The sequence below is a fragment of the Strix aluco genome, chromosome Z, assembly GCF_031877795.1.
Source record: "Strix aluco isolate bStrAlu1 chromosome Z, bStrAlu1.hap1, whole genome shotgun sequence".
Taxonomy (NCBI): Eukaryota; Metazoa; Chordata; class Aves; order Strigiformes; family Strigidae; genus Strix; species Strix aluco.
The window spans coordinates 83,402,569-83,412,404 of record NC_133971.1 but is presented as its reverse complement, the minus strand read 5'-3'; the positions used below and the strand labels follow the sequence as shown (position 1 = coordinate 83,412,404).

At 50.3% G+C, this 9,836-nt stretch overlaps 2 long non-coding RNA genes across 2 annotated transcripts; both read left to right on the top strand.

Annotated features, from left to right (window-relative positions):
• The first annotated feature begins 1,098 nt into the window (after window positions 1-1,098).
• Window positions 1,099-2,396, top strand: LOC141918438 (uncharacterized). The gene is made up of 3 exons (XR_012621682.1): window positions 1,099-1,515; window positions 1,628-1,847; window positions 2,224-2,396. It is a non-coding gene; the product is annotated as an uncharacterized LOC141918438 (long non-coding RNA).
• A 3,330-nt stretch (window positions 2,397-5,726) lies between these two features.
• On the top strand, window positions 5,727-6,871 carry LOC141918721 (uncharacterized). The gene is made up of 3 exons (XR_012621795.1): window positions 5,727-5,784; window positions 6,663-6,754; window positions 6,841-6,871. It is a non-coding gene; the product is annotated as an uncharacterized LOC141918721 (long non-coding RNA).
• Window positions 6,872-9,836: the final 2,965 nt, after the last annotated feature.

The window sequence follows — 9,836 nt, the reverse complement described above, 5'->3', positions numbered from 1 at the left end:
GCTCTTTGTCCCTGGCTAACAGCACAGCAAGGTGGGCTCTTTATCCGTGGCAAACAGTGTAGGAATTTGGACTATTAATCTCAGGCTAACAGTGCAGGAAGATTGTCTCTTTATCCGTGGCTACCAGCGCAGGAAGGTGGGCTCTTTATCCCTGGCTAACAGTGCAGCATGTTGGGCTCTTTATCTCTGGCTAACAGTGCAGGCATGTCAGCTCTTTATCCCTGGCTAACAGAGCAGGTAAGTGGGCTCTTTAGTCCTTGTTAACAGTGCTGTAATTTGGGCTATTAATCTCTTTCTAGCAGTGTAGGAAGGTGGTCTCTTCATCCCCGGCTAACAGTGGAGCAAGGTGGGCCCTTTATCCCTGGCTAACAGCCCAGGAATTTGGTCTCTTTATCCCTGGATCACATCGAAGGAAGTTGGGCTCTTAATCCCTGGCTAACAGCGCAGCAATTTGTGCTCTTTCTGCCTGGCGAACAGTGCAGGAAGTTGGGCTCTTTTTCTCTGGCTAACAGTGTCGCTTTATAGACAGACAAAGCGACACACACAGACTCACATGGGTGAAGAAACGGCTAGTATTTTTATTACTAAAAGTATGCGTTTTTATATATTTCAGGTGCCAGAGTGTTACAATGTAACTGTTCAAAAAGTTGTTTTTAACATTCTCACTGGATAACCTTGATCAGTTTCCTCCCTGCATGCTTCATCCTGCTATGTAGTCAGTAACTCCTTGAAAGTTTTCTGCTTTAAGCAAAGCTTCCTTATCTCAAGGGTACACCGGAATCTTGTCAAGGTCAAACTCTTCTTCAACCAGGTTATCGGCAAACCAGCTGCTTTCCCTGACAGTAGCCCAAGGGAATGGTATCTATGTGTGTACATTAAAAAAAGGAAAAGAGGTATGGTTAATTAGAATGTAATGGCGAACATGGAACCTGAGCATAATGTAAATGTTATGGAATGAGGGGTGGATACTGTCCCAGTTTCAGCTGGGACAGAGCTAATTTTTCTTCTCAGCAGCTAAAACAGGGCTGTGTTTCAGATCCAGTACGGGATTTGGTATGAGAATAAAGTTGATAATGCAGCGATGCTTTCATTGCTGCTAAGGAATCAAGGACTTTCCCACGTCCCATGTCCTGCCCGTGTGCAGGTGCACAAAAAGCTGAGAGGGAGCACAGCCATAGCGATGGACCCAAATTGGCCACTGAAATATTCTGTATCGTACGACGTCATGCTCAGTGTATAGAGGAGGGTTGGCCAGGAAGTTTGCTCTCCCTCTCTTCCACGGTTGCAGCTCCCGGATTTTCTCTCCTCTGAGATCGCTCACCAGGAAGGGCTGAGCATCGGTCGGTGGGTGGTGAGCAATCACGCTGTGCATCACTTGTTTGTATATTCTATTATTGCTATAATTATTATAAGTATTTTAATCTCATTTAAATTTTTAGATTGTTTTTATCTCAACCTACAAGTTTCCTTACCTTTACCCATCCAGTTGCCTCCACCAACCCCTGTGCAGAGAAGGTGAGTGAGCGGCTGTGTGGTGTTTGGCTGTCGGTCGGGTTTAAACAACGATATGGCCAAAATGAAAAAAAAATACTGACCAAAGTCAATCATCTTGTGATCCTGTAAATAGCAATCCTGAGTAAGACCCTTTGAGCTCTCCGGGATCACAGCAGGCTGTGACCCAGTATCTCTGAGTTGGGATGCCTCTCAGGGTAGATATCACGAGGATTTCAAATAATAGATTTCTTGAGGATTTCAAAGGAAGATTTCCAAGATCATCTGCTGATAGATGCCAGTGAAGATAAAGGGTTCGAAGATCATCTGCTGACAAATGCTGATGATGCAGAATAGTGAGTAATTCACTACAATCAGATTTCTTCAAAGTTTCAAAGATCGTTTGGTACCAATAATTTACTATCATAGGTTAAATTCTGTATGTGTGTGTGTGTGTGTTTGTGTTTATGCATTCGATTTAGGGAAGTTTGTAGTGTTGACTATAACAACTTTTTTAAATCACTCTGATAATTGGTTGATGATTAAATATTGTTAAAAACTGTTCAATCTAATCTTGTGGTTTACCGTAACAGTGTTAATAAATCTTTAATTGCTGCTACCTCAAATTGTGTAGGATCCATAATCACTCGTTCCCCCACAAATTGGTGTAATAACTCAACAAGAGTTACCATTTATATTAATAAGAGTTACCCTTTATATTTTTTCCATTAGACATAAACTGTTGACCAAGTCTGCGACTAAGCCTGGATCCAGCCTCACCTAGACGTCTCTCTGAGAAGGAGTTTAGAAAGCAAGGGGGTCCATTCTGAACTTTGTGACTCAACAGGAGGGTCTCCCTTACCTTTTTATGTCTCTGGTCTCTGTGTAAATAATTTTAAATAAATTCTAACTTGATTTTCCTTTGTATGTTTCTTCCATGTAGTAAGTTATAGAGTGAATGTTGCCATCGAACTTTGCGAAGTCACACTTCTATAACATCACATTAAAATCACTTTTTGCTAATACCTTCCACGGTGTCTCTTCAAGTGATCTAAAACACCCACCCACAACACACCTGCCCGGGGGCCCAGGGGCCCTGAGGACCCCCTACCAGGTGGTGGCCTGGGCCAGCTGGCAGGTGACAGTATGGACCTGGGCAGACTCACGGGACACTGGCAGCGCCATGACAGAGGGCAGCACTCAGGCAGGGACCAGCGGTGACATGGCTGGGGTGGTGAAGCTCCCGCTGGGCACCTCTGATGCTGTCAGAAGCTGGAAGGGAACCTCTCTGCAGGGGGAAGCGAAGAGGGGTGATGGGGTGAGAGCCTGGCGGGCAGAGCTGGCGGGGGAGTTCCCTGGAGAGCAGGAGCCTGAGGAGGAGCAGGAGCCTGCTGCTGCATCTGCCATGGTGGTTGGGCAGTGCGGGGTCTGTTTGGGGCAAACAGGGTTTTGGGGGTCTGGCCCCATGGTGATCATTCCACCAGCACCTGCTTCAGCCAGCCTTACAGGGTTTTGCTTCTTCACACCACAAATCCCATCTCAGCGGTTCCCCATCCTGCTGAGTTCCTGTCTCCAATGAGTATTTCCCATCCCCACAATGGTTTCCCATGTCAATGACGATTTCTCAACCCCGTGATGGTTTCCGATCCCAACAGTCTCCCCAGATCTGCAATCTCCCATCGCAAGCATGATTTTTTTGGGGACGTGAATTTTGTGTCCAAGGGGAAGGGATGGGGCCAGCACTGGTGGCCCTGCAATACCGACATGTGTGTGCTGCCCCATCCTGCCCCATCCGTGGGGATGAGCAGGGGCTTGGGGTGCTTTTGGGTTGGTGTTGTCCTCTCCCTCTCCACTCCCAACTGTGGTAGAACTGGTGCTGGTACCGCTACATGGGGAGCTGTCACCAAAATTTGGCAACTGGCTCGTGCTGACCAAGGAGAGAGGCTGGGACACAACGTACAGGATTACAAAGGGAATTCTTTTATTCATGCCCATGCATGTGCAATTTCAGACACAAATGCAGATGCAGATGCCATTCCGGATGCAGATACCACTGCAGATGCAAATACTATTCCAGATGGAACTACAGAAAGGATTTGCACTGCGGACACCACTGCAGATGCATTATCAATGCAGATACAGTTACAGGTACAGTTACAGGTCCAGGCACCATTAGAGAGACAGATACTGGCACTATCAGAAATACAGACACTGGCTCCATCACCCGTGTCAATATAATTACAGACACAGACTCACACTGAATTGCAGATACAGTTGCAGATGAGGCACAAAATAGCTACAATTCCAGATACACAGACAGTTCCAGATGCAGTTTAGGGTACAAGTACAGTCACAGATAAAAGGACACATTCAACGAGACAAGCAGCGGCAGATACAGCAAGTGGCACCATGACTGACTGAGGGGGGATGTGGGGCCGCCTGTGTGTGACAGGGGTCAGGATGGGGGGGGAGGTGTGGGGCCTCTTCTGTGTGAGGGGGCTGTGAGCTGTGGGGCTTCCGGTGTGTAATGGTGAGGTCTGGTTGGGGGGAGCGGTGAGGCAGCTTCTCTGACAGTGGGGGGGGGGGGGGGGGGGAGCTGTGGAGACCCCCCCGGGGTGGTGTGGGGGCAGCTGTGGAGGCTGCCTGCGTGTGACAGTGGGGTCTGTGCAGGGAGAGCTCCGAGGGTCCCTGTGCATGGCAGGGGAAGCTGTGGCAGTTGTTTGTGTGTGACAGGTCTGGGGGGAGGGTGCCGTGGGGCGTGGGGAGCTGGGGCTGTGTGTGGCAGAGGGGATGGCGTGGGGGGAAGCTGGGGGGTTTGGGGCAAGGGGAGGTGTGGGGGACCTCCCTGTGTGGCCCTGGGGTCAGCGCCTGCTGGGGTGTCAGGGTGAGGCCTCCCCTCATGCCTGTGCCTTAGCAGAAGAGGGCAGGGCATATGGGAGGACATAGTTCAGTCTGGAGGTGAAAACCCCACAGCCAGCCCTCCTCAGTGAGTAGAAAAGGATCCAATGTCCCTTTGATTTCAGTGCCCGGAGAGTGCAGCTTCTGCAGGAGGACGTGGTTCAGGGAGAGGTTGGGAGCATGAAGATGGGGAGAGGATCTCAGCTTGGGGTCGCTACCTTTGTTGGTGTGGGAAGGGAAGTCTTGGGGCTGAAACTGTGTGAAAAACCTGTCAAGAAAACTACCAGGCAACGTGTTCTTGTAGAATTCTCCCAGTAATCCTGATGTTCACTATTTCACCGTTGAATCATTGTACCATTGTACCTCACAACCAAACGTTATCCATTATTAGTATCTGCTAATTAGTAAAATCTGCATTACCATTAGTGTTAATTATTAGTATCTGATCATTAATGAAATATGAATGCTCACTAGTGGCAGATGCAGCCTGGACAGAATATAATCAGTAGTGAGGATGAAATGTCATGAGAATGTACCCAACTTCCCTTGTTCAGCCTTGTTCAAGGCTGAGAACCCAAGTGTTTGGCCTTGTTAGAAACTCCCTTGGTTCTCCCTGCCGAGCCCTGGCCAGGCTCTGGGTGGAATCCAACAGGAGGATGAAACCAGATGTTTCTGCTCAAAGAAAAGTGCAAGTCTTTCTGACTTGCTGATTTTTGGGTATATAAGGCTGGACCCGCTCACAGCGACTCTGGATGCCTCAGCTATGACGCAGCGCGTAGGATTTCCCACTCGCCGGGAAAGGCTCAATAAATCCTCGCTGCACCCGGGGCTGCCCAGCGCCTGCAGGTCTGGATGGTGGGAATGGGTGCAAGTGGGGATGGATCTTCCTTAATCACTATCCTCCCCATCGTGTAGTAATGATTAGGTGCATTACCTTGCTTATTCTTATTTTTCTGTAATTAACTGTATGTAGTAATGATTAAGTGTACTCTTCTGTATTTTTCTTATTGCTCATTTTCTGTATTACTTGGTTATATCTTTTAATTATTAACAGTAAAATAAATCTACTCTTTTTGCTCTGGTGTCTGAATTTAATTGGCAACCTCAATCAGCAGAGCAATTCTTAGCTAGCAATTTATAATTGCATGCAAATATTGTATTGCAAATTGCTAAAAAATATAAAGGAAGCATAAATGAGTAACTTCTGAAGTAAGTAAATTGGGTTTCTATAGCTTTTTGTGTTATTAGTTGCCCTTGCACTATTGAGGGGAAAAAAAAAGAACGTGCTGGTGGAGTTTCTGGTGGAGAACTGCAGGGATCTCTTTGAGGAGGAAGCAGGCAGCCTTTCCAGCCCAGCAGACAAGGAGCTGCCGGCCCCCCTGGAGAGATTCAGAGGTGAGAGAGGGGACTGAGGGTTGGCACCGGCTGGGGCTTGGGACACCAGAAACCTCCGTGTTGCTTCTGACAGGGCTGGGCATCGAGTGTTGTCCTCTCAGCCCCGCTTGTCCTGTGGCCTCTCTTTGGCCACTGCTCTCCAAACATGAACGTTTTCCTCTGCAGGATGAGCTGAAGCCTGCAGACAGGGCATCGGAGGGCTGACCACAGAAGTGTAGGGCTTTGGGTGGGGGTTGCTTTAGCTCAGTTTGCTTCCAAGAAGTCACCATGTTGCACATGCTTTTGCTTTCTAGACCTGAGTTTGGAAGAGAAAATTGTCCCTGCAGGCAAAGTGGACACCGAGCACCAGGCAGAAGCTTTGCCACATGCACCCCCCTCTCTGCTCGGTGTCCTCACGGAAGCTGGGGGAGATACGGCGGTGGAGTCTGAAGTGGGAGAGGTACGTCAGCTCCCCAAACACGGTGACAGCGTGTCTGGGGTAGGAGGGGAGTCGCTGCTGTGCCTCTGCCTGGCAGTAGAGCTGGTGTGGGTTTGGGTTATTCCTCCACCCCTTGGGATGATACATAGCAAGGGAAATGGGCAAGGTTGTATCTCAAATGCACTCGGCAGGTGCTTAATCAAACCAAAGGCCCACAAAATGCCTACAAAGAGGCAGAGGGGAGCAGCTGTCAACTTCAGGGGGGTTTTGCTCAGGCCCTACTTCATCAGAGCTTCCTCAGGTCTATTTGGGGGTCAGCAGGGGGACTGTGTGAACTGTGGCTGATGCAAACCAGCCCAAGGCATCTCCTCTGGAGATCTCAGGTACCAATTTAGCAAAGAGTCGCTTACCACTCCAGGTCACCCCTTGCCACATGCCAACCGTGACATTTGTCATTTAGGCACCGCCAGCTTTGCCTCCAGCCACCCCCGAGAGCATGGCAGACTCCCTGGGGCGCCCAGAACAACTGGCCAGGTTTCCAGAGGAAAGAAGGTAAAATGAGCTTGCTTTGGTTAAAATCAGAACTGATTCCAGTGGGTCGTGGCTTTCCCTATCTAATCCCACTGTGGGATGGAAAGATTTGCAGGCTCTGCCCAGGACGAGGAGAAGAGGAGCCGGAAGAGAAGAGAGACCTGGGGAGAAGAGAGCGAAAGCTGCGCAGAAAAGAAGAGGAGGAAGAGAGAAGGTGCTTCTGGCGACGGACCAGCGAAAAGACGCAGGAAGGCGCAGCAGGTCGGGCAGCCCAGGTGCGTGCCGGGCTCTCTGCCCATCTTTCACACCTCTCCACACTCCTCTGCGTCAGCCCAATGCGCTGGCGAGGGACAGCGAGGGACGGTGGTGCGCGGGGTCTGGAAATAACTCCCTGGCAGGGCCCAGGGGCTCCCGGCCGAGCCCTGCGGCGTGGCACAGGGGCACTGCGCGTCTCTGCGCGCGCTCGGGGCTCGAAGGGCGTTGTCCGGGGGACGAGGCGCCAGAGTCACCCCCTAGCCAGCGCCAGCAACAGCTCTCTGCTCTGGGCTGTCAGCAATTCCTCACACACGGTGTTCCCCAGAGAGGGCAGCACAACCCTGCCTCTTCCTGCCGCCAGGGATTCACCAGAGCTTTCTGACTCTGTCCTTGCAGGTGCCGATTCATTGTCACCGCCTGATGCGCTGACTTTGGGGCCCCCAGCGTTGCTCTTTGGAATAAAAAGGTGTTTTCTCTCTTGTGACCGAGTCTGCCACAAGACATTCTGGAGTGGGGGCTGTTGTTCTGTGATGGATCCTGGGGGAGGAGTTTGGGATGGTGCCTTGTCCCAGCACCCTTCCCAGTGGGTGTCAGGGCTGAGTTGAGGTGCTGTAGGAGGGAAACCCAAGCCCAGAGTCACGCGGGAGGGTGGAGGTTGGACGGAGCCTGTCCAGGTCGTCTGGTCCAAGCTGGGCTCAAGCAGGCTCAGCTCGAGCAGGCTGCCCAGCACCACGTCCTGGGGAGTTTTGGGTTTCTCCCAGGAGCAGCGCCATGAGCTCAGGGCGAGGGCAAGACGTAGGCAGGGCACGGTGGCCAGGAAGGGCTGAAGGTCCTTATGGGGCCACCATCACCTGCAGCTCGCTGCCCCTGGGGGAGAATCAGAAGGGGGAAAAGGGAGAAAACTCGTGGCTTCAGGTAAAGACAATTTTATACCCCAACAAAGAAAGAAGAAGGAAAAGAAAGCCCAAGAAAAGCAAGTGATGCGAAGAAAAGCAGTTGCTGACAACCAACCAACCGATGCCCAAGCAAGGGCAGCCCTTGCCAACCTCCACCCCGCAGTTTTCTGGCTGAGCACAGCGTTGTTGGTGTGGGATATTCCTTTGGTCGGTTGGGGTCGGATGTCCCCGCTGTGCACCCCCAGCCTGCTCGCTGGCGGGGCCGCCCGAGAGGCAGAGACGCCCTTGGGCTGCGCAAGCGCTGCTCAGCAAGGACTGGCGCCTCCCTGGGGTGTCGAGTCTGTTCACAGCACAGATGGGAATCACAGCCCCTTACAAACTACTGGGAACAGATGTGGTATTTAAGCTCATCGTAGGGTCACATTTTGGGACTGGTGTTGCTCTGTCTCAGAACTCTCCTGGCCTTCACTAGGCCGTGGCAGCACTTCAGGCTGCTCTAGGTTCTGTCAGCCCTCCTGGGGCATGACATTCCTAATCACAATAAAAGAAAGGAAGAACATCTGCACGCAATATATAAACTGTTCACCAAATTTGGAAACGCTTTTTATTGAATTTTTTTGTAAATTATGGAGAATTCCTTTTGCAAAATTGTCAGTCCAAAAGCAACCAGACATCTCTAGGCGTGTATGTACATGTGTGCGTTTGGGGGGTGTTGTGTCTGCAGACAACTGAAATCAGTACCAATGAAGAAAGAAACTCTAACCAATTCTTCTGACTTTACTTACATATCCTCTAAACAGGGTAAGTCATGATATTTAATTCAGGTTCACACACTGAGTAAATAACAAGTGCTTTAGTTAAACTGGAAAAAATCCCTGTGTGAAAGCCACAATGAAAATTGAACAGGGTTTAATTCAATGAGTTTAAATCACTTCCAAAGTAAATCAAGCCAAATTAAGGTCATTACAATTTTCTATGAGACTGTCCAATCAGGGGCTCAACCCAGATTAACCACATCACTTTAATACCTAATTCAGAATGAATTTCCAAGTGTCCTTCCTTGTCCACACCAGCCCTTCGGCTCAGTCAGTGACGCCGACCTCTGAGGGCTGCCCAAGCCGGCAACTTGCCTGCGCGGGCAGAATCATCTCTGCCTGCCAGGTGCCTGTCACAGAGGGGGACGCACAGGAGGCATCGCTGTGCCGGCACCGTAATAAAGTTCATCGGGACGATGATTAAAGATAATTAATATGAGCGCTAGCATCCCAAGTTCACTTAGAGATCCCTTTCCAAACCCAGAGATTTCCCATATAAAGACTTAAAAATTAAGCTAGAGAAGACAGAAATGCCTTTATAATAGCAGAATTCTTTGAAATTCCAGTGTTCTATTGGGAGAATCTTTCTGTAAATGAAAAAATGATTGAGAAGCCCTTCCCCTGCTCTAAGACATGAACATTTCTTTAATTATTTGTTCATTTCATGCCGGTTTATCCCTGCCTAAACAATGTTAAAAAGAAGGGAAGTTGCTGCCGTGGGGAAAAGATCTTTTCTTCCTCGCTAGACAGTGGCAATACGGCCACTGACAGATATGCCTCCATCACTCTCCTGATCAGGGGGTATCTGATTTCCCAACAGGCCGGGCAGTCAGGAGTCTCTGGGTGCAATGCAGGGGTATAACAATCCAACGCAGGTTGGAGTAGCAGAGGTGTGGGTGCGTGTGCTACATGCACACGTGTGACAGCGTGAGAAATAACTTCTCCCCAAAGGCTCCTCCCTGCTGCTGCTGGTGATGCTGGTGCCATGGGGGGAGCCGGGAGCCCGACCCCAGGGCTCAGCTGGGGACGTGGAGCTCCCTGTGCAAGCCAGGGACGCCCTCGTGCTGCCCCGCTGCTGTCTGGGGAGGTTTAGGGGCCCCAGGAGCTCTGTCCTGCCAGGGGGGTTGTGCTTTGCCC